Below are 25428 nucleotides of genomic sequence, written 5' to 3'. Positions count from 1 at the left end.
TCCACATTCACAGTTGGGTGATTCCTGCACACTTTTCCATCAAAGGCTTTGTGTAGTGATTGTTCAAATTCAGTCAAATTTGTTTCTAATTCTGTATGAATTGTAGCACCCACAGCTGCACAGTCATGTGCATCTGCCAGCCTCTGAGCTACTGGACTTTTTATTCTGTGCATATCTCACTTCTACTTGGAATCCATGCAATGGCAATGTCCATGGTGTAATTCTTGACTGGGCTAATTTCCCAGATCTGATCCTTTTACTCTACAAGAACTGCAGGGGCTGATGATTAGTTTAAAAAATCACCCGCTCCCCCTGAATAATTAGGCAAAAATGCTGTAATGCCCCAAACAGTAGTCAACAATGTTTTTTTAACATTCATTGCATTTTGTTTCTACCTGTGACACTGCATTGCTTGCATATGCAATGGTTTTATTATTTAAATCATGCTTTTTGTATAAAACCGCTGACATATACCGATCTTTGAACCCTATCTCCAGAAATAAATCTTGATTATTCTTTGGATAAGCCAAACATGGGGCCTTTATCAGACAATCTTTCAATTTTGCTACCATTTCACATTGCTTTTCCCCCATTTCCAGGGCACTCCCTGTTCCAGCGATTTAGTCAATGGTTGTTTAATTTCTGCATATTCTTCAATGAATTTCCTATTGTAACTTGTCATCACTAACAAACTCTTCAAGCCCTTCAAATGTGTGGGATATTTTAACTTTTGGATGTCTTCAACATTTTTCCTTTGCGGGGTTAACCCTTGCTCTGTCACTTCATGTCCCTAGAAATGTGACACTTTTCCTACACCACTCCACCTTCCACAATGACACTTTTGCCCCAGCCTTTTGTAACTGGCTGAGCACATATCTAACTTCACTGAAATGGCTTTTTATGTCTTTATTTTTTATAAAGACATCATCCACATAGATCACAGTTCCCCTCTCGGCTGCATCCAGAAGTGTTCTGGTCAGGAAGAGCCCAACCTCACTTCCACCTTTGATAAAGACAAACAGGGTTTGATTCCATGCAAATTGTGTTCCCTGGAACAAGCAGGAAAATAGATGTAGTATATCTTTGGCTAGGGATACCCACTAATATCCTGCTGTAAGATATAAGGTGGTAAGAACCTTTGTCTCTTTGACCCTTAGATCTGTGCAAGGCCTTAGTTGATAAATGGGAGAGGGTACCTTGACATAGCCACAGTTTTATTTAGTCTCCAGACAAACGCCATTGACCATTGGGCTTCAGCACACATAATATAGGTGTATTTGAGGTACTGTGAATGGGTCGAATGATTCCTCTGGACTCTAAATGTTTAATTATTTCTGCTAAGGACTATAAATATGCCAAGGGTAACCTATATTGTCACACAAATACAGGTTCCCTACCATATCCTTCTAGCAGGCAGAGTAGCAAATGCAAATCAGTACACCCACAATCATAGGCATCTTTGGCAAATACCTCCTTGTATTCAATGAATATTTTCCCCAAACGGTCTTCCTCTTCTTCTCTGGTTCAGGCGTTTGCAGCCTGGATCTGCTGCCCTACCATTTTAGAAAGGAGAAATTTCGGTGCTTTCTTCTTACTGTGTGGCAGTATCTCTTTGAAGAGACGCCACCCTCAAGTACTTTGGCACTTCGTCCTCTACCTCAATTACCTGAAATAGGATGCAATCGTCCTCATGACAACAAATGACACCTTTAGTTTATAAGGGTATACTGATTGAATCCTGAAAATACCTTTTGGCTTAGAATCTAAAGACTCAGGCTGTTCCCCGTGTGAGGTGATAGAACTTCTAGGAATATTCCCAATGACTGGGTTGCTTAAATCTGCAGTGCAGTGTGATACTTGCATTGCCATTCCTAGTGGTGTAGCTTCTTCCAAGTGAATGTCCTGGCATCCTTTGTTCTGCTTGCACTTCACCCTTGAACATGAGAATGACAGTGACACCAGGTACACCGCCATTATGAATATACACTTTCACTGCTCTGTCTGATCTAGCAATGGTGTGACATTCTTTCACATTTCTAATCGGCTCATCACTTTTTAGGTTTCAAAGGCTTTTGGCCAAAGACCACAGCACCCCATTTACCCCATCAATGAGGGGTGACAGTCCCTTAGGAATGGGGTCTCCACAATAGACATGACCACCACCTCTTGCCTCAGTACTTACCTTGATGTCAATTTCAGTGGCACCTTCCACAGTTATTTCTTCCCCATTTAAATTATGCACTGGGTCTTCAATCTGTCTCAATTTCACCATGGCTTGTGGGAATCTCCCTTCATTTATGCTATGCAACAATTTCCTTGTGCTCACAGTCATCTGTGCTCCTGTGTCCACCATTGCAAATACATTGCATTACTCTTCAATTGTTGCAGGTGCATACATGTGTTCAAATTCTTCAAGTATGCAAAGAAAATGTCAATTGTTGCATATCTCAGGGCTTATTTTCATTAGGTCTGCCTAGCTTTTTGTGAAGCAAAGGGGCATATGAAATGACATTTTACCCCCATTTTGCCCATCTCTTTTTTAATTCCTCTGTTTATTTTTCTGTCCTGAGAATTCATTTGGATCTTTGCCACTGACTGACCCGCTTGTATAGCTTTCCTATCTGCTCAGCTAACAGTTTCACTTGTCCCACTAAGCACTGGAATCTGTCCAGATACCTAAACTCATCCCTCTGTGCTTTCGGCCAGTACTGGTTGAATTCATATTGGTCAGGCCTATTTGGATTTGTTTCATGAGTCTGATTCCTGTTAGTGTTTTCCCTGAACTCCCGGGACAGAGGAGTTAGAGAGTGTGGGATGACTGTCTTCTGTCCATTGCCTCCCTATGTGGCGGCCTGAACGTAAGAGTGGTGGTTATAGGTTACATTTTGTCTCTCATTTGATTGATACTGCTCCCTTTGCTGAGTTCCCTTTTTCAATGAACCTATCTAAATACCTTGGCCCTGCTTGATTGCCATATATAATTTTAGCAGGATTAAACCTATTCTGTGCCCCGAATACCTGGTAGGGTCAGTTATACATTTGACTTTGATGTTACTAGGCCCTACCATATCATACCAAAACCACACCTTTGGGGAAATGCCAAGGTACCTGGGACTAATGTACTTGTCTCTCTGCCTAGGATCTGTAGATTGAAATAGAGTAGCATGGAATGGTGCTTCCTTCCCTTGCATGGCTGCACCCTTCTGGTAATGCGATGTGTCATTCTTTAATTGAGCAGTCCCTTATGACATTTTCCAGGATTTGATTTCTTACACTGAAGGGGCAGTCTTTTTTTGTTTTCTGCTGTTTTGATTCCTTACTTCTGCCATCATCATGTGATATTACCTCATATGATTTTAACTGGATCCAAATGGACCTCGTTTTGAATGAGTTCACTCTGCTCCGTGCAAGCAGGCCCAGTGTCTATTACTCACTGAGTGAACATCAGGTGGCAGATTTCCCAGACTGTGGCTTGGCACAGCCTCAGTGAAAGTCATGCCTTGCTGTTCACGAAATATTGAGGACAGCTACGGATTTCTAAAATCCAAAATCTTTCATTTAATTTTTCTAAGTTGTGCATGTAATTCTTGTGTTCATTCATAAAATGCAGCATTTCCTTTCCTATGCTTAACTATTAACTCATTCATTTTTGCGATCTGTACTTTGTAGTCACTAATAACTTCCATCTTCCTATCATGGTCAGACATCAACTTAAACACTTCACTTTCTAGTGATTGTAACCCCCTAGAGTACTGCGTTTTAGATGGACATAATTGTATGCATATATACAGTGTTATAGGATAGGATAGTACCTTGGGTGTGTTGGAGGCGGCCTCTTTGAGAAGTTGTGCTGGAGTGAGAGGTGCGGCTTGACACGCAAACCCACGTCAGTGGGTCCTTTCCTCGAATCTGACCCTCATTTTGTTACTCGTCTTGTAACGAGCGTCTCGAGTGAGTGAGCGAGCGGGCGGGGAAAACCTCGCGGGTGAAGGGGGGAAGGAGCGAGAAGTGCAGGCAGGTGCAGGCAGGTGCAGGCAAGAAGCAGGTGAGAGCCCTGGGGCACGGAATAGCGTGGATGCTTGCCGCTTAGCCGCGCCGCACCGAGTCACGAAATTTCTTCTGTTGATGTAAATATTGCGCGGGACGGCGCAGCGGCTTCCTGCGGCTCCCTGCGGCACTTGTTTCCTACAGCCTACCCGGTCACGGTACGCAGTTAGCTGCTGGGGTACCTGGTGACTGGCTCCACTACTGTAAGGAGCCCCCCTGAAAGAGGTGGGCACAGCTTGGATTGGTCTCAGCAGTGCCCACTTCATAAATAAGCTTGAGAGTGTATACTCACTGGGTGCCTCTATCCCGGTGGGCTTCTCTCCTTGATAGGAGGAGGCGGGCAGGGATCAGAAGAGGCAGTGAGTCCCCCATAAGTGTGGCTGCAGTGCTGGGAATAGGTACACCCTCCTCCGGCCTGGCCACCTGAGCTGGTGACGGTCCCGCTTTGATAGCGCGACTCTTTACCTTAGAAGTAAGTTGGAGCTGAATTGGAGAAGAAGGGGAACCTGCTAGTATCTCCCGGAGACTGTGGGCTTTGGCCTTTGATCCGGGCTTTTAAAGCTCCCTGGTACACTATATTGGTAAGGGGGGGTCTCAGGAAAGGTGGGAAATCCATTCATCTCACCAGTGCAGAATAAGGGGAATTATCTGTGCATATCAACACCAGCCCACTTCACCACTCCTGTCTGGATTGATCTATACTTTCTGGACTCTGAATCGAAGTGAGTTACAACATAGACATGCAGCGGGGTAGAAGAGCTTCCCACTCGATATATAATCTACGCAAAAATAAGTCTCAACCCATAAAGGAACCTAAGGAGTCCCATAAGAAAGGGGGTAAATCTAAAAAGAATGCCAAATATGCTTTGTCGTTGGCGCAAGGGGCCATAACTGAGTTTTTTCCTGTAAATCCTCCCCTGGCCACCAATTCTACTGTAATCGAGGAAACGGCAGCACTGATACATAATGATGGCATTTCTTTAAATACCACCAATTTCGATGACATAGACAACAAATTCCCTCCTAGATCTCTGTCTGACTATACAGAGAGGGATGCGGGCACAAACTCCCCTGAGGCTATCTAGTGGTATAACACCCTTGAAAGAAAACAGCATGAATAGCATTACGGGGGAGCATAATGCTGTGGGAAGCAGCGGACGCTTGTCTGCTTCTCCTAATCTAGTAATGGCATCGATGGAGGATGAACCGGATAATGAGATTGAAGATAATATCGAACAACACCCTAGCTCAGTAAAGATAACTGAGCTCCAATCATCGGTGGCTGCTTTGCAATTTGCCCTTAAGATACTCCTACAGATGTCGGGACGTATCCTGGCCAATACTAATTCCATCACCATGGCATTAGGTCCTAAGGGGCTCTCTCGAGAAGAGGCAGAAACTAATCTATCAGCTGCATTGCATATAGCTGATGTGATTGACGAGCAGGAAGTGGTGATGGAAGAGGGCGAGGTGCAACATGTACCTAACAGCAATAGTATAATGGAGATAATCCCCGAGGAGGCTGACGATCAGGAGCGGGAGCATAGTGCCCGGTCCCCTCCCACACGGAAACAGCATAGATTGGCAAAAAAGGCATTGAAAAATAAGTCAGCTGCAAAATGTGCCCAACCGCCTATAGCAGGACCTAATCCAGCACCTGAGACCCGATCAAAAAAGGCCAGGAAAAGAATGGTGAGAGCAGCCCAAAGGGCGGCCAAGGCAAAGGGCCCTCTATCAGACTGGTTGATACCCGAAGAGAAGTCCTCTGGAGTGGACGTAAATGAAGTATCTGTGATGTTTTCTGAGCCTGATCTGGAATCCAGTATGCATATACAGCTGGAGCATATCCCTGAGATACGGGCGCTAGAAGAAGCTGTTGAGCCCTCATCATTGGACCAGAAGAGGTCAGTGAATGATATAAACACAAATCAGATTTGCTTCATCTGCTATACATTGTAATTTCCCGACTATGGCGGCTTTAATTAGAAAATACAAAGAAGATCTGTTAGCTGCGGACATTGATATTGATGTGGACCCACTGGAGAAGGTTCCTTTGCCCGAACCAGTAGATACTATGACAACGGCTCCTGCGGCTAATATGCTTAAATCTGGAGGAGGGGAAAACCCTGCTCTGGCTGAAATACAGCAAGTGCTGAAGTCGCTCCTAGAATCCATTCCGCAACTGTTAAAGAACCATTGATGCTTGTCACTACTTTCCTGGAACTGCAGAGGCTTTTCTCATCTTTTGAGGTCGGAGGGCTCTGTAGACCTACTGTCTCAATATAGCTGCATTTGTCTCCAAGAGACATGGTTTCTGGACCCATTATTACTGGATGGTTTTGTTATGCATCAATCGGTGGCTAAACGGGGCAGAAAGGGTCACTCATATGGTGGCTTACTAACTGGGGTAGTGAATATGATCACGTCCCGCAAGATTCAGTTTAAAGCTGAAGAGCAGCTTTTGGCAGTAGAAGCAGAATATTATGATGAAAATGGTTTGGGAAGATTCCTACTAATTAATCTTTATAACCCCCCAGGAGAGCTGGTTCGTGACTCACTACGAGAGGCAATACAGGATTTATTGTCCTTTTGGTGGTTGAGAACGGGCAATGTCGCTGTGGTGGTCATGGGGGATTTCAATTGTCAGATGATAGATGAAACACTTATATCCTCTAATCCTGATCTCAGTGTAAGGTGTTCAATGACCCATGGAAAGAGGGAGGCTGAAGGATAAGGCTGGCTGAAATTGTTTGGAGCTTGGGATATGGCTATGATTAATGGCCGTACTTTGGGAGATCGGCCGGGGAAACACACCTGGTCTAATGGATCATCATCTAGCACATTAGATTACATATTTATGTGCCCCGAGCTGCAGTCTAGAGTAGTCGACATGTCCGTGAAGCCTAATGTATGGAGCGACCATGCGTCGCTGCAGTGCACATTTCGCATCCCCAGCCCTACCCCTGCGCCTTTGAACATGGGTAGCATCCAAGCCAACTGTGCAGGATCCAGAATAGTGTGGTCCGAGAGAAATATAAGATTGGCCACTGAAGTTCTTGAACCTATTTCAGCTCTAGGCTTCTGTGACTTCAAACTTATGACGATAAATGAGATTGAAGATTGGATATCCAGGTTCTCAGGTCAGCATGCCACGGCTAATAAGAGACATATGCTAAAAACAGGGGGGGGTTATACTTACGTTCAATAGGGAAATTAGGGATGCCAAAAGAGGATTAAGAGCGGATATTCGAGGTCTGAAATTTATGAACCTATCTGGGGCCCTGTACCGCGAGAAATTAAGAAAAATCAAAAATTGATACAGAGCAGAGATTAAGAACATTAAGATAACAGAGAAAAACTTTAGACACCAGCAGTTGGTACAAACTATCTGCTCTAGAAATTCCCACGGCATTTGGTCACTCCTAAATGAGAACAGAGAGAAGGCCAAAGGCCCCTTAATTAATCCAATAAGTAAGGAGACATGGGAAAAATTCTTATTAGGCCGAAACTCAGGAGGAGTGGAAACCTTGAATAGATCTTCGGAGAAGGCCCCTACCCAGCTGCCTTTCGATGTCTCAGCTGAGGCAATACGGAATAAAATAGCTGCTCTAGAGCCCCTGGACCCAACGAGCTAGCTAACGGAGTGATCAAGAGTCATCCTTTATTCTGGGCTGACTTGTTCTCCCTACTCTTCAACAAGATCTTAGAGCAGGGGATTATTCCCCAGTCCTGGCAAACAGCCATTCTAATTCCTGTATTTAAAAAAGGAAGTCGTACTGACCCTAATAATTATAGGCTTCTATCCATGCTGGATATCTCAGGTAAACTGTTTGCCTCACTATTGCTTGGCGAGATGCAGAAATGGGTAGAAAATTATAAAATACTCAGCAGATTTCAATGCGGCTTTAGGCGGGACTTTTCCACCTCACATAACCTTTTGGTCATGGATAAACTCCGTACACGGGCACTTAGTAAGGGGCAGCCCCCGTTGTACGCCTTGTATATTGATTTTAAGGCCGCATTTGACTCCATCCCCCGAGTGAGGCTATGGGCCAAGCTAGAGAAATTGGGATGCCAGTCAGGTCTATTATATTATCTGAGGTTACTCCATCAAAATACTACGGCGTGCCTTAGATTGAATCAGGAAGGAAACATGACCCGAAATGTGATCCAAGACAGTGGGGTAAAACAGGGATGCGTCACAGCACCCCTGATTTATAATCTTTATGTGTACGACATCCCTGCAGTGTTAGCCGAGGTTGATAACTGCCCTCCTAAAGTAGGTGAAGTATCGTGCGCGGTATTAGCATATGCGGACGATCTGGTTGTCTTTGATAATACCATAGGTGGCTTGAGGCGTTCTGCTTCTGCCCTATGGGATTATGCCAGGATAAATGGCTTGACCTTTAATCTGGATAAGATAAAGGTGCTAAAATTTACTAGGAGAAGAGTATCGCGCGTGAATTTGATAGTACATGGAAATCGCATACCCTTCGCTCCATCATATCGCTATCTAGGAGTTGAAATTGAGCCCATTGGCGATTACTCACTCTGTAGACATGGTCGAATCACTAGGGCCATGCAAGTCACCTCACTAATTTCCTCTTTTACAAATAAGCAGGGTGGTTTTACCCTCTGGGGGACGCGCCATCTTTACATCCAAGTGTTTGCCCCCATGATCATCTATAGCCTTGAGTCACTGCATACAATGGATCTTGCGTGGCTGCAAGTGCTGGAGGGCAAGTTCTGGAGACGGATATTAGGGTTACCCCCTGGGGTACCGATTGCCCTGATTAGACTAGAATTGGGCCTCCCCTCTTTGAAAGCAATGGTACTGAGGAAAAGAGCAGGGTTTCACCTTAAGATGATAGGTGGCTCTATTAACCCCTTATTAACTGTGATCCATCAGGAGGTGACCAAAAAATATACTACTTCGCCCCTACATAAAGATATGACTGAATTTTTCTTAGACATTGGATGGACACATAGAGGGGCAATTTTTCACCAAGGAAACCTTAAATGCACTAGGAAAAATAGTAGACCTCTGGGATTGGCTTGAGAATTTTGCACACATAAGTAGCCTTAAGACCTATCATTTTGTGAAATATAGATTGTATAATTTCATGAAAACTCAAGCCTACCTATACCTCTGCCCCTCTAGAAGACTTAGACGCTTCATCATCCTGTTTAGATTAGAGCAATTGCCTACTTTGTACATTAGAGGTGCATGGGAGAATATCCCGGCTGATGAGTGTACTTGCCATCTCTGTAAATCCTCAGAATGTCTAGAGACAGCCAGACATCTTCTCACTGAATGCCAGATACTGAAGGACACAATTCTACATCACTTGGGTGAATTCGTACATGATGTTGCAACTGTACGCAAAATGTCTTTCTGGCGCTATTGCACTAACACCAGCAATATGCATTTATTCATTGCACTTTACAATATCTGGCAACAGGTTGAACTTGATTTGGAGTGTGGACTGGAACTATCCCAATATTGAGGAGATCAAGGAATACATAGAGTACCTTATTTGAGACAGAAATTGTTCATTATTTCTAAATATACTCATTTCAACTCCAACTTAGTCACTACTCCGATATGATTGTCTGTAAATTCTATAAGGAAAGGTGGTGTGTAACTGTTCCTTTTTAGTTGCTGTTTTTATATTTGAGATTTACTTATGTTTTTTATATATCTGTGTATATTTATGATCTAAGTTTAATGTTTTGTAATTTGTAAATTGTAATATGTGTAAAGTTTGAATTTATTTTCATTCTATACCACATTAAAGAATTATTATTATATACATATATTTCAAGCAATTCCTCAAATGTTTAGAATGTATGTTCACTCTGGATGTATGGTTAATGCAAACATTTTAATACACTTGACAACCATCCCACTCTTTCTACCCCCACACATGCACTGTACTTTCTCTACCCCCACCAACCCTAACCCCAATCTCTCTTTCCTCAACCACCCTACCCCCATTCGCTCTACCCCCACCCACTATTGCACGCGCTCTACCCTCATCCACCCATGGTACTCCACCCTCTCCAACCCCATCCACCCACTCATCCCAAACCAACCTACCGCCACTTTCTCTACCCCTTCCACCCTACCCCAACTCTCTCTATCTCACCAACCTACCCCAACTCTCTGTAACCCAAACCCCTCTTTCTTCTTTCTACTTCCACACTCAAACGCTTCCCCCACTTTCTCTACACCCATGCACCCACCCTACCCCGACACTATATACATCCACTCTCTCTACCCCCACCCACTTTACCCCCACTCTCTTTACCCCAACCATCCTACTCCCTGCCCTTACTAACTCATCCCACTGCACTCTATCAATCCCCATCCACTCTACCACTACTCTCTCACCCTATCCCACCCTACGCTACCCCAAGTCTCTCTACCCTGCCCCCAACAAACCGCCTTACACCATTCTCCCTACCCTCACCCACCCTACTGTGCTCTCTACTCCCACTGACCTTAAAATCACTCCTTTTAGCCCCACCTACCCTATGGCCACCCTCTACCCCCACCCGCCCATCCTCCATTCTCTCTACCCCCTCCCAACCTATCCCCACTCTCTCTAACCCCACCCACCCAAACCAATCCCACTCTCTCTAGTCCCACCCACCCCTACTCTCTCTACTCCCACCCACACAACATACCCCAACTCTCTACCTTATCCACATGTCCAACCCCTTCTCACTCTAGCCTTACACACCTCTCTACCACCACCCCTTCCCACTCTTTCTGTACTCATCCCTACACCCTCTCTATTTGCCCCACACTCACATCCTATCCCCACTCTCTCTGCACCCTATGCACCCACCTTAACCCTGTTCTCTCTACACCCACTCACTCTAAACCCACTCACCTTACTCCCACTCTCTACCCCAACCAACCATCCTACTCCCACCCTCCCTACCCCCACTCACCTACATTACTGCACTCTATCTACCCCCACCCACCTACTGTATCCGCTCTCTCTACCCACTCCCACCCTATCCCCACTCTCTCTACCCACCCATACCAATGCACTCTCTCTACCCCCACCTTCCCCTCACTCTTTCTACCCCAAAACACCCATCCCACCCCTACTCTCTCTACCACCTCCCACCCTGTACCTACTCTCTCTACCCCACTCTCTCTACCCCCACCCACTCAACCTACCCCCGATCTCTCTACCACATCCACTTGCCCTACACTCTCTCTACCGCCATGCATCCTACCCCCTCTTTTCTAATCAGCCCTAATCCCTCTCTCTTCACCCCACCACACACCCTACCTCCCTCTCTCTAGCCCCTGCAACCCCATAACCTGAATTACCTCAATGACCCAATCTACCCCACCCCTCTATTCCCCAGCCTACATTTCCCCCTCTCACTATGCCCTCATTCCTCCTCTCAAATGCACGCTTTATTTATTACCCTCTCATTCTCACCCTTTCTTGCTCATATTTCATCTTGCTCATCTTCGATGGCCCCAAGAATCAAATAGAGACTAGAGGGAAAATATCACACCCAGTTCGACAACCGCTCTGCATACAATAATATCACTGGGTCGGGTCGTTTCCGAAACTTTGATGAGGGTCATGCATTCCTTAACTCTGTTGTATTTACAACATTTATGAAAAAACACAATCTGTTAGCGTGCAAAAATATCATATTTTAATTTGATTTAAATCTATCTAAAACACATACAGAAGGGAAATATACAAAGCAGTATTACACGAAGAAAGAACTAAAGTGCTTTGTGCTTAGCTGTGCGCCATATAACTTGATGCATACAGTACATTACACAATGTAGTAAAGAAAATCTAAAAACCAATATACTCTTCATACTTCATTCACCCAACATGTTACATTCCTTCTATTCCTTCTATATTAAAAACTAATGTAGGAAATTCTTCAGGTCTTTAGTATCTGTTATTTCCCTTCTTTATAATCACTGAGTCATATTATTTTATTCCGGTTCAATTCATCAATCTCTTGTCATTGTTTTATCTGGATATATTCCGTGGCAGTCCACCCAACATTTTCTTCTGAAACAACATAGATATGCCTATCACTTTACATATCTATTACATTGCAACTATGCTATCAAGTGTTCAATACTTGTCATTTCTGTTACATTTTAGTTGTGAATCCCTATTGCTCTCTGCTCATCACTATCGATTAGTGCCGACAGTTGGTGATGTATAAACAAAAAATATTTCCTCCCGCTCAACCTCCAAAAGTCTCTGTTACAGTATAGTAAATGGCATGCCTCAGAGCTTGATTGTTAGGTGTGTTGTTAAGTTTATAGTACTTCCTACTTAAAAGTGCTAAGCAACAAACAAGGCAAACCACCATTACTTGGTACATTGTGTAAAACACCAGTAAGCTCATACCTAGATATCTTTTGATGTCGTAGGATGCTTATGGCTGAAGAATGCGATCAATTTCACATGAATGCAGATTCAGTGTCATTATGTCCTCTGCATTTCGGGATGCTATGTCAATGCCTAATAGTGGAAGAAATTTAGGATGGCAATCATAAAGCGGTTCTGCACTTAAGACCATGTTAAATCTTCAGATAGTAAGTAAACATCTAGGGCGAGTTTACAAAAAACACTATCCTTACCCTATTATCAGTCTGTAGGTGTGTGGCTCCTGAAAGTGACGGCACATTCTACAGTGTGGTATTCTCACCAGTGGCAAAGGTTCTGCGGAACTAGTCATCCAGTCTCAATTCAATGAATCCAATTCTGAAGCGAGTGGGGCAACAAGTAAGGGCCCTAAACATTAGTGGTGTAACTTAGTGGCTAGTGGCAAGTCTCACCCTTGTTGCTTTGATTAACTAGTACTTAATATTGGTATCCTTACCTGACATAGCAACGGGTCCAACTCACGAGTAGTGCATATCCTGTAATTCCTGGTGTTACCCAAACTTGTTGACTATTGCGGTTCGTATGCCCGTCATTCAACAGTGTGTTCAAACTCATTGGTATTTGTCGGTCCCTTTTATAGTCCTTTGTCTCTGTTCACTACTCATGTGTTGGATCAAAGGGCTGAATCTTTTCTATGTTGGTTTAGGTCTTTCTATGCCCACCAACCATCCAATGCCGAGCTACATGCAAACATCATATGAACCATGCAGCATATGTCTGCTTCCAATTTTATTACTTCCAAAACCTCATTGTCAGTGGTCATGAGTTTCGACTTGCACCGCGCATGTGTGAACTGATGTGCCTCCTTGCACATTCTATCTCCTTCGTCTTGGTTGTTGTGATCTACCAGCACGGTGTCAGTTACCTCACATGAGGATTTCTTGCAGTATACAATTTACAACTACAGTCACAACCCTGCACGGTAAGTAGTGTAACAGTCTGGAGCATAGTCTTTTGTTTAACTTGTATTAGGGCACATCTTTGAACAAGGCATTCCGAACTGAAACTTATTCTCCTCTATCATTCTAACCAGTAATTCTGTTCATTCAAACCTTTTTCTACACATTTGGTTAGAAAAAAATCAGTTGTTGTTCCAAGTATCAGTTTCTTTTTGTCATTGTTCTTGTAGTTGCTTGTTTTAAGTTGGTACTAGACTAGACTTTCCGTTTGATTTGCTCTGCTGTGTAGATTGCTGTTAGGCAGAATTATATGCAGTACCCTTTGGGAACACCACACACAATTAAAAATACAAGTGACAGTACAAATTCACCTTTGGTACAAGCCCGTACTACACAGTAAAAGTGGTAGCGATGGCTGAGCAGCCCGACCTTTCTCAAGAGCAATTGAGCAGTATCAATAGTTGCATAAAGGACAGCAATTACTATGATTCAAACAAACACTGACTCAAGGTTTCTGAGTAAAAGAATATACATTTATTTACACATCAGTTGTATAACATTTCACTAAAGTAAAGCAGTTTAAAAATCACACTCTTAATACACCACACCACTCCCAATAGGTTCCTGATAGGTTAAGCTCACAAATGAAGTGGGAGCAAAATGGCACCCCAGAAATGTAATGGGGAGGGAAAGACAAAGTTAGGCAGAATTCGAACAGCACCAACAGGTAAGTAAGCAGGGCAATCTAGAAAGCCCTAGGATTGTAGAAAAATTTCACACACTTTCACTGCGGCTGAACTAAACGAACAACCGGATTTTCATAGTATCTTTAAATGGAGGAGAAGCTGTAGCTGAGGCGGAAATTCCTGGCAGTTCCTGCAGGGTCACGGTTCCTGAAGCGACTGTCGTACTGCCATGAAGCAGGAAGACTGGAGGGTCCTGCACAGCCCAGGGAAGAAACCAGCAGCAGAGCAAAGCAACAAATAAAAGGTGTGCTCCTTAAAACACAAGCAGGGTCCGACCTTCCTGGCTATCCGGCCCACTGTACCTGTGTGCACTGAATTCAACCATAGGAGGGAGTCCTGGCTTGCAGTTTGGGAAAACTGGTTGGTCCCACCAGCTCAGGGGAAGAAGATTCCTGGAGGATCTTTTCTGTCGTTGGAGTTTCAGGATTCGGACCTGCAGCAGGGCTTCACCAGGTGGTTCAGTCATGGTAGGGGTCTTCTTCCGTCACCTCCTCATTGGTTATTTCATTCCAGTGGTGACTCTTCCTTTTCATACCCAGAGACTTGCTTTTTATGCAGTTTTCCCCCATTCACTCAGTCTGGCTGTCAATCACACAGCAGTGTGGCTGTCCCGCTGGGACAGTCACCACAGCCAATCAATTCAGAGTGTGACATGGGTCTCCAAGGAGACCCGGTGCAGGGAGTCCTAAACCCTTCCCTCACATCCTGTCCCCCCCAGACATAAAGGCGCCTAAGGAGGGCTTCTGCGTAGAAGTCCGCGAAAAGACAGTGAACAAAGGAACCAAACCTGTTTTGGCATGCAGAGTAAAACACGAGAAAGACATTTTCAAAAAGAAATGGCGAATAAACCCAGCCAGAACAAAAATAAAACATATATGGTCTAGCGGGTTTAAGTTTGAGTCTACCAAGATAGCCTAAAACAATACCAAGGTTATTTAAGATAACTGCGGTAAGAAAAATAGGGTAGTTACCACTGCCACCAGCCAAGTCTTCATGAAAAGGGAGCGAAACAACGCTCCATGACAAACAGACAAAACGGGATAAGTATTAACCCTTTCCAGTACTCTATGTAAGATAGGGTGTACTGGGTCTGTGGTTTTACAGAGGCTAATAAAGTAACTGACAACTTTATATGTTCTGGAAGACAGCAGTCAGTCCCAGAAAATCTCTTGTTGGAGAGTCTAAAAGACAACCCTGTTTCACTGCACTGAATGTGCTGTGTAACACACAGTAAAAAGATGATGCCTGTGGAGTAGGTGAGGCTCCACAGTCTATGAACACAAAAATGTTAAACATACACAGCAAAACACATGTAAGAGTGGTAAAAAGGCTCACACTCTTACCAGGTGAAAAAAATAAATCCTAGAAATCCAGCAAAGCTGCTGAGGGACTCAGTAGTTAAGGGAAATTAGCCATTCTGGAGAATTCTCCCTAACAATTGATTCTATCCAATGTGTCACAAGTGGTGCATTCAAAACCCGATTCCTTATGCAGCTTTAATGTTCTATGATTCTGGTTTTGATCTTTGTTTCTGTTTTGCATATATAATGTTTATATATAACGTTAAGGCAAAGGCACCAAATGGCATAAATCAACATTTTCGAGTTACAATTTGTAATGCCGGGTTGCCACCCTGTCGACCGCTGTGGTTTTGGTCATTTGAGCACAGCATATGCAATTACAACAGGCAAAGTGTCTCTCTACCGGTGGAATGCCCCATGTTTGCTGACTGCACCATTACCTTTCTCTATGACCTTGCAGTTTGTATTGATAATCTTTTTGATGGAATTTTATAAATGACTGTAGGTGTTGACAAATACCAGTTTTTCATCTTCTTTCTTGGTGGAACGTTGTTCTTTATACTCCAGTAGGGATTCCCGGTTATTCTTCAATGCTCTTTTGAATCTTTTGGCTGTTAAATATTTCGGGTATCCTCTATTGTAGAGCTCAGTCCTTAATTCATTGGCTTCTGTCTTGAAGTCTGTCTTTTTAGTGGTTCTTCTCAAATGAAGAAATTGTCCCAATGGTAAGTTGTCTCATACATGCCAAGAGTGGAAACTGTCATAGTGCAATAATGAATACTGTGTTGTTAGTTTGTGGAATGGTTTTAAAAATACTTTACTTGTAGCTTCATCAACTGTGATGGTGATGTTGAAGTAGTTCAGTTCTTTATTGTTGTAGTTATGGGTAAATGTGAGAAACCTATCTTGATTGTTAATCCATTCGTAGAATTCTTCTGCTTCGGCCTCACTCCCCTTCTATAACACTATGATGTCATTGATATACCGTCTCCACAGTTGTACATGTTTCTGGTATGGGTTGTCAGTAGTTAGAATTTTATTTCAAATGTTTCCGTGTACAGATTAGCTGCACTCAGAGCCAGTGTAGCACCCATGGCCATGCCATGTATTTTTCGGTAGAACGTGGAAGACATTTTTAGTAAGTGCCATTTCCATGCACCAAAGAATAAAAGAGATCAGTGTTGGCATTGCACTTTGTTCTAATAGTAAACGTTCTTCCAGCATATTTAATGAGGCTCTTTGGGGAATGCTCGTACATAGAGCTACTACATCCAGGCCTAATAGAAGTTTTTTGTGGAGTAGAATGATGCTCCTTCTATTTCCTTACTGATCTGTGTAGTATCTTTTATATATGATGCCTTTTATCGTACCCATGGTTGAAGAAATGCATTAGCAAATTGTGACAGAGGTTCCAAAACTGAGTTCACTCCAGAAACTATTGGGCGACCAGGCGAGTTTACCAATGATTTGTGAATCTTGGGAAGTGTGTAGAATTGAGGGGTCCTAGGTTTCGTCATTATGCGGAATTCTGCTTCCTTTTGTGTCACCCACCCTTTCTCTAGCTTTTTCATCTTTGTGTGTAATGACTAGTTGTAGTGTAGTCATTGGATCACTTGTCAGTCTTTCATAGCAAGCAGCATCTGCCAGTTGTCTGTCACATTCTTGTACATAAATAGATCTATTCTGTACAACAATGGCTCCACCTTTGTCCACCTTCCAAATAACAGTTTTCTATAAGCTAACAAATTCTTCACTGCTTGTTGTTCATTCTTTTTCATATTTTGAAAAGTAGATGTTCCTGTATTTCGTTGTTCTAGACTTTCAATATCTGCTAGTACTCTTTTTTCAAAGACTCTAGCCTCTGCACTCTGTGGCTGGGTGGGGACACAGAAGGTGGGTGTTCCGTCTAAACCAGTATTGTCACTAGCCACCATCAGTTCTTTATCTTGCAAAAATTGTTTGAGGTGGACTTTCATCATAAAGCCTGAATTCAGTCAGAAAAGGAACGAGTTATGAAGCTTGGTTGTCACAAACCCCATCCCTTTTTCGAGAGTTTTGTGTTCTTCAGCAGTGGGCGTATAAGTGGAAAGGTTTACCACAAGGCTGTCATGCTGCCTGTTATTCTCGGTTCCATGTCCCATGTCTGGTTGCCCCTCTCTAAAAAATGGTCAACATTCCTTCTTCTTCCTTGGTTCGGACGATTATTACTTCTCCTACCTCTGAAGTTATTCCTTCTTGACTGGTAGTGAGAATTATAGCCTCTCAGGTTTGTACCTATTTCATCACCATTACTCCCATCACTCGAACTAAAGGAGGTGTCCCTAAAGTGAACTCTTTTCTTTTGTACATTTGGGTATACTTCATCTTGTGGTTCTTTTTGATTATAGTTCTTTTGTGTGTTGCAGAAGGCCTTTCCGTGTGGGAAGTTCTGTAAATCTTGATTTCATCCTTGTCACCCTTTCTTTAGTTGTCTCATCTTTAAATTCGGTCATTTCTGTTAATAATGCATCTCATCTTTTCTTGTACTGATCTAGTGGGACTATTTTCTTTATTTCTCCTTCTAATGTGTAAAGGTCAATCAGGATTTTTTTCCGTCATCTCTGTTGCAGTGACTATAATCAGGATGACCTAATCCCTCCTGCATTTGTTAGCAATGTAACTCCACTGTATTACAAAGTTTGTATTGTCTAGAAACAGCTTTGGTTCATTTCTAACTACTACGCCTTGTTGTAGGACTCCTTTTCTCAAATATTCCAGCATCATAGCCGTGCAGCTCTGTTCTTAGGAGTCTTTCTCTGATTTGGGTAAATTCATCCCAATTGGAGATATTAGTGGTGTCTTCTATCGAACCTCCAAACAGGGATGATTTCTGCAGTAATTCGGTTATGTATTTATCATCATAGCTCTTAAACTGTTCTGTCACCATTATTAATGTGTGGAAAACAGGGTGTGATTGTTACCGGTCTCAAGCCTTATAACAGACTTGATTACTACTAGTCACTAATGGAAAAGAAAATGCCAAGGGCAGGAGGATTGGAGAGAGGTGGTGATGTCTCTTTAAGACTGATTACACATGTTGTACCACGTGTGTTTCCACTATAAATGGAGCGTCACAGGGCACACTTTAAGTGCACGATCGGAGCCCGAATACAAAGCATCCATCATGTGTGTTCGTTTTCCTTCTCTTTCGCTCTTCCTTTGCTCCCCCATGTGCCAGCACATCTATTTTATGCCCATGTAGTGGTGATCCATTGGGTGTGTGGCACGCCTGAAGGTGCCCTTGCACGCCTGAGTTGCAGTTGCCCCGGGAGTACATGTATGCTCAGCATAACATAATAAAGTTGATTATGGCCACTATCCTTTCAAGGTGGTCGATAATGCAGACAAAACAAAAAAAGTGGTTGTTCCTAAAGAGTCCTTTAGGAACTCCCGTCCCCTGCACACTTTCTAATGTCTGAAGATCAGACCAAACATTCAAGTAGGTAATCAATAGTTCATATTAACCATTTGGTATAATTGACAATTTGATATATGAAACTCTCTTTTTCAATATTTCAGTAAAACACAATATTTTATTATACAAATAAAGAAGCCCAACGCGTTTCGAGTCACAAACTCTTCTTCAGGGGCAATATCACAATTCATCAGATTTCTAAAAAGTAGAAAAGAAACATCTTAGTGTAATATTTCACACTGTAATTCAACAATAAAGTATTCTTTAACAAAGTAACTACTTTTTAGCAATTTTTAACAAATCACATATTAATACATACTTAGATCAATCAGGGTCCTCTATATCCTAGAGGTGAATCAGCTAGTGTAGCTATTATTAGAAATGTGGAGAACAAGAGCTTGGCTCGGCTCAAAATAACCAGAATTTTATCGAATCAATCCGCACATGCAGTCAAGAGAGAGAGATTGCTGTCAAAAGGTCTTTACTCAGTATGGTCGGAAGAAAAGCGGACAACACTTACCCCAGCAAATGGGTGTCTAGATAGGGAAACAATCCTAGAGGTGTATATATTCATGAAGTAAATGATTGATAGGACCCTGCGTCCAACAGTAGATCAATCTGCAATAGAAGTAATATCTCTAATTAGGAAAAGAAGTAGAGCCTCGGTGGAATGTAGTAAAAGAAAATAGATAAACACTTACATCAATAATAATGTCCTACTCAACGGTACCCAGAAGAAATCCTAACCGCAAAAAGCTGAAAGTAAGAAGAAAAGGTTAAGTGCTAGTTCGAATAACGAGTCAGTCAATGGTGCAGGGAAAAGTACCTAAGCTACTTACAGAATTCACCAAAGATCAACGAACGTGGGAGACGAGGAGCGACACATCTCACCAAAGTAGGATGCGTTGTTCCAATGGGTGCCTTTTATTTATACTCAAAGGAGTGTAAAGGAGTGCATGCACAGTAGATTGCGCGTGCGTCTAAGGAAAAGGTCAAGAGCGTCATAAGGCTTGCGTCATATGCGAACATGTGCAATACCCTAAGGAAGGAAAGTAAACACAGCGCCGTGACGTATCAAGATGGCGTATGCGTGTGCGTTTGATGGAAAGATGTAGGGCGTCATGAGAATGATGTCATTTATCATGCGCGAACACTTAAAAAGTAAAAGTATTCACGTAAGGAAGGAGAGTAGCGTTAGGAAGTAAGCAAAGTGTGGAATACTCATAGCGCCGTCACCATAGTGACACGATCTGCCTCAGAACGTGATGGTGGCTGTAAAAAACTACGGAAAAGGAAGTAGCGTAAGACAGTAAAATACTCATTACGTAAAAGAATAAGCAATGGAGATGATAAAATAAGTGAAGATCAGTGAAATTGTCAGCCTTCCTACAGGGACTATGTCATAAATGTCAAAAACTGAAGAGTCTTTAGAAAATACATGTACTGCCTGCCCACCTAGGGGCGTACAATCTTACACAATCACATGAAAAATAGACCTACTACAAAAGAATGGAAATAAAATAACGTTATATTTTTCATGATGAAAGGCAGTAAATTTGGATACATGATTTATAAAATGTATAAACAAATTTATAAAAAAAGGGCCCAGATAATAGTCTTCATTCATCCCCAACGGGGAGAGGGAGTCGTGGCAATGAATCCAAAAAAGTTCTCTCTGGGCTAGTAACTTCTGTAAGTTACCTCCTCGAGGAAGTGGATGTATAGTTTCTAGTATTACAAAGCGCATTTGTGCTACTGTATGCTGATGGTCTCTGAAGTGTCTGTATACTGGTGATTTAATGTTTTTTGTGCAAATATTAGACTTGTGTTCCGTCCATCTCTCCTTTGCTTTCCAGGTGAATTTGCCAACATAATATTTCCCGCATGGACAGCGTAAAGCATAAATAACATTTTTAGAGTCACATGTAGCATATTGTTTCAGAGGTATCTTTTTGCCAGTATTGCCATGGCGGATGTGATCGCCTTTAATCACATTTGAACAGTGTTGGCAATTAAGGCATGGAAAAGTCCCATTTTTGGTTTTACACAGCACAGTTTGATTACCAGGTTTCTGTTTTTCAGCCTTAATCAATTTGTCGCGAACGTTTCTGCCCCTCTTGTATGCCAGCATTGGTGGTTCCGGAAAAAGGTTGTTTAGTTGTGGATCTGTTTTTATGATCTCCCAGTTTTACGTTATACGTCACGGCGCTGTGTTTACTTTCCTTCCTTAGGGTATTGCGCATGTTCGCATATGACGCAAGCCTTATGACGCTCTTGACCTTTTCCTTAGGCGCACGCGCAATCTACTGCGCATGCACTCCTTTACACTCCTTTGAGTATAAATAAAAGGCACCCATTGGAACAACGCATCCTACTTTGGTGAGATGTGTCGCTCCTCGGCTCCCACGTTCGTTGATCTTTGGTGAATTCTGTAAGTAGCTTAGATACTTTTCCCTGCACCATTGACTGACTCGTTACTCGAACTAGCACTTATCCCTTTCTTCTTACTTTCAGCTTTTTGCGGTTAGGATTTCTTCTGGGTACCGTTGAGTAGGACATTATTATTGATGTAAGTGTTTATCTATTTTCTTTTACTACATTCCACCGAGGCTCTACTTCTTTTTCTAATTAGAGTTATTACTTGTATTGCAGATTGATCTACTGGTGGACGCGGGGTCCTATCAATCATTTACTTCATGAATATATACACCTCTAGGATTGTTTCCCTATCTAGACACCCACTTGCTGGGGTAAGTGTTGTCCGCTTTTCTTCCGACCATACTGAGTAAAGACCTTTTGACAGCAATCTCTCTCTCTTGACTGCATGTGCGGATTGATTCGATAAAATTCTGGTTATTTTGAGCCGAGCCAAGCTCTTTTTCTCCACATTTCTAATAATAGCTACACTAGCTGATTCACCTCTAGGATATAGAGGACCCTGATTGATCTAAGTATGTATTAATACGTAATTTGTTAAAAATTGCTCAAAAGTAGTTACTTTGTTAATGTATATTTTATTGTTGAATTACAGTGTGAAATATTACACTAAGATGTTTCTTTTCTACTTTTTAGAAATCTGATGAATTGTGATATTGCCCCTGAAGAAGAGTTTGTGACTCGAAACGCGTTGGGCTTCTTTATTTGTATAATAAAATATTGTGTTTTACTGAAATATTGAAAAAGAGAGTTTCATATATCAAATTGTCAATTATACCAAATGGTTAATACGAACTATTGATTACCTACTTGAATGTTTGGTCTGATCTTCAGACATTAGAAAGTGTGCAGGGGACGGGAGTTCCTAAAGGACTCTTTAGGAACAACCACTTTTTTGTTCTTACATATCCAACCTAGATGCCAAGGTTGAGCCTTTGCCCCCCGCACCTCAAAACTCCATATAAACATTGTAGAATGTCTTCAACAATACCCTTACAGGTATTTAACCAAAGGAACCTTTCATATAGGTGTGCCTTAGTGTTATCTGCTGTCGATAATGCAGACAATGCAGGTGCTGCATCTGTGCCTTTAGTGGCACCAAGATAACAGGACACACTGCCCCCGATGGTGGAGTTTGATATCTCGGGTGCCCAGTCCAGTCTGGGGCCGAGGTGGAATCTATGGATGGAGAGGTTAGAGATATACTTTGTTGCTGTGGGGAAAGAGATGATGAAGCCAAGAAAGCTACATTGTTGTATTCTGCTGGCCTGGTAGTACACAAGTTTTGAGACCCTGCGACCCTGTACATAATCCTGATCTAGGCTGGTCCTATGAGCTGGCGGATGTTTGGGCATCCTAAACGGATGCGCCATGAAGCCAATTATGTTTTGAAGATGCATGTGCCGTGAGCAGACAACAACCGTCTGGGCCAATGAAAAGGACCAGGTGGCCTAGGAAAGAGAAAGCGGCTGATGTGACATTGCCTTGCCCACAGTGTAGGCATGATTTACCGCACTACACTGACTGGCCGGCTAAGGGGAACACATGTGGAAGGTGCAGGATTTCCAACCACTTTACAAGAGTGTGCCATGCTCTTGTGCCTGTTGCCCTGCACAAACACCGAGCCAGACCTCGGGCAGTTTACCCAAGACAGACGCAAAGGGCAGCACAGATGGAGCTGGTCAAGGAGCAGCTGCATGAGGAGGATGAAGATGAAGAGGATGTGTTCTTCATATCCAGCGTGAAAGTCATTAAGCAGAAGTGGATACGCCAACCCAGATGCGAGGTGTGTGTGAAAGGAACAAATGCCCCTGTGCTGACTGACACAGGGGCATCTGCCAATGTGATTTCCCAGTCGTATTATGATAAGCTGGATGGTCCTCCTGAGTTGGGTAACTCCACGGTTCGCATATTACCATTTGGTGGCAGGATCCCTTTCCTGCCAGAGGGGATGTTTGCCTTAAATGTCTTGTATGAGGGCATGAAGATTAAGGCAATTGTTTATGTTACCAAGGTCAGTGAAGAAATGCTCCTGAGCTATGCTGCATCTGAAGCCCTACAAATTGTAAAATGTGCATTTTGGGTGTACAAGGAAGATGTCCAGTCACTTGTTGCCAAGTTCGTAGATCTGTTTTCAGGGATTGGACTGATGAAGGATGAACCAACCCACTTACACATAAACTGGTCAGTTCAGTTCAGCCTGTGTCACTCAAACATTGAAGAGTCCCTTTTCATATGAGGGAAAATGTTGAGGAGGAACTGAACAATCTGGTTAAGCTTGACATTATCGACCAGGTCTAAATGTCCCACCACTTTGGTTTCCTCACTGTGGTGACCCATAACCAAAAGCAACTCAACTCAGTACACATCTGTGTGGACATGTGCCTCCCCAATAAAGCCATGATGTTGGAGAGGCATATAACACCTCCCCTAGATGATATTGGGCAGATTTGCAGGGGGTGGTATTCTTCTCCAAGCTGGACCGCAGTACAGTGTACCACCAGCTGGTGGTCCTACACCCAGAGTGTCATTACATTACAACTTTTACCACCCACAAAGGGCTCTACATATATAAGAAACTCAGTTTTGGGGTTTCCTCTGCGGCTGTTTTTCAAAATGCATTCAGAGGTTCGATGGCAGGCATCCCTGGTGCTCTAAAGATTAGTGATGACATTTTGGTTTTTGCCAAGTTGGAAGGTGAACATCTGGAAAGGCTAGAGAAGGTGTTGGACCACATCCACTCACTCGGACTAACCCTGCACAAGGAGAAGTGTGAGTTCATGCAGAAGAGCCTCAAATTCTTTGGGTTTGTGTCAGATCCGGCCAAGGTGAAGAACATTAAAGAAACAAGACCCCCAGAAACTGTATCAGTAACGTACAATGGTCATTTCATCAAAGATCTGGCAACAATATCAGAGCCCTATGGAGCCTTACTAATAAGGACACTAGTTGGAGGTGGTCTCCTCTTGATCAGTTGGCATTTGAGGAGATCAACGAGGCGCTGACTACTGACAGCACAATGGGGTTTTTCAACCTGGAGATGGCATCCGAGGTGGCTGTGGATGTGAGCCCGTTTGGGCTGTCCTGACCAGATTGACAGGTGGGGTCATGTGAAGCCAGTGGCATATGCCAGCATGGTGTTGTCGGCGGATGAACAGCAAAACTGGTAGAACTGGTAGAACATAATGGGGACTCTGGTGGCATGGAGGGATTGCCAGGATTTTCACGTGCTTATTTATGGTCCCTGTAACCATGGTCGCGGATCATACACCCCTGATTACCATCATGGAGGGCTCCTCGTCCAAGCTGGGCCCGAGGGTGGTTGAGTTGGCTCATCATGGGCATCAAGGAGCAGCCAAAACAGTCATGCCTAGTCATGAAGGTATGGTTTCTGGGGTTGGAGGACAGTTTCAATACATTGTAAAGAGATTTGTTGGGTGTCAAACTTTCACTTCTATACAACGGGATACAAAGGGATCCTTGGACTGAATCCATTTCCCCCTCCCCTGCACTTGGGCAATGTCAATGTCACCTGGCCTAGTAAGATCACTGTCTCTGTCTTCTCTCTGTTCCCCCACCCTTGCCTTGTTGCGCCTTGAAACACTTGTGTATAGGCACGTTATAAATGCCATATCATATCATATCATCGAGTTGCAAGTCATGGCAAAGTGTGCAGATTGATTTTGGCTCCACTGGCCGGACCACTCACTTCCTGGTGGCGATCAATGAGTGGTCAAGATAACCAGAGGTGGAGTTTGTGTCATCCTCTGCATTAGGTGATACATTACTGGCAGTGCGGAAGATCTTTGCTTCCAATGGTTTGCCAGAGAAAATATGCTTAGACAATGGGCCACTGTTTCAGGGGAAAGGGTTTGCGATATTTCTCCAAGAGTGCAGCATTCACCATCGGAAGATCTCACCCCTGTGACCCTGGGTAAATGGAGAAGCAGAGCAATTTATGAGAACCTTGAACAAGGCATTTTGGATTGTCCATGGTCAGGGATGATGCCTCAAACCTGCCCTCTATCAGTTCCTCGTGCATGTAAAAGGGTCCATGGTGAGAGCATCCAATAGTCATAACACTGTGACCAG

The sequence above is a fragment of the Ambystoma mexicanum genome, chromosome 4q (genome assembly GCF_040938575.1).
Source record: "Ambystoma mexicanum isolate Mex_15411 chromosome 4q, UKY_AmexF1_1, whole genome shotgun sequence".
In the NCBI taxonomy this organism is placed as follows: domain Eukaryota; kingdom Metazoa; phylum Chordata; class Amphibia; order Caudata; family Ambystomatidae; genus Ambystoma; species Ambystoma mexicanum.
Note: the sequence above shows the minus strand (reverse complement) of the source record.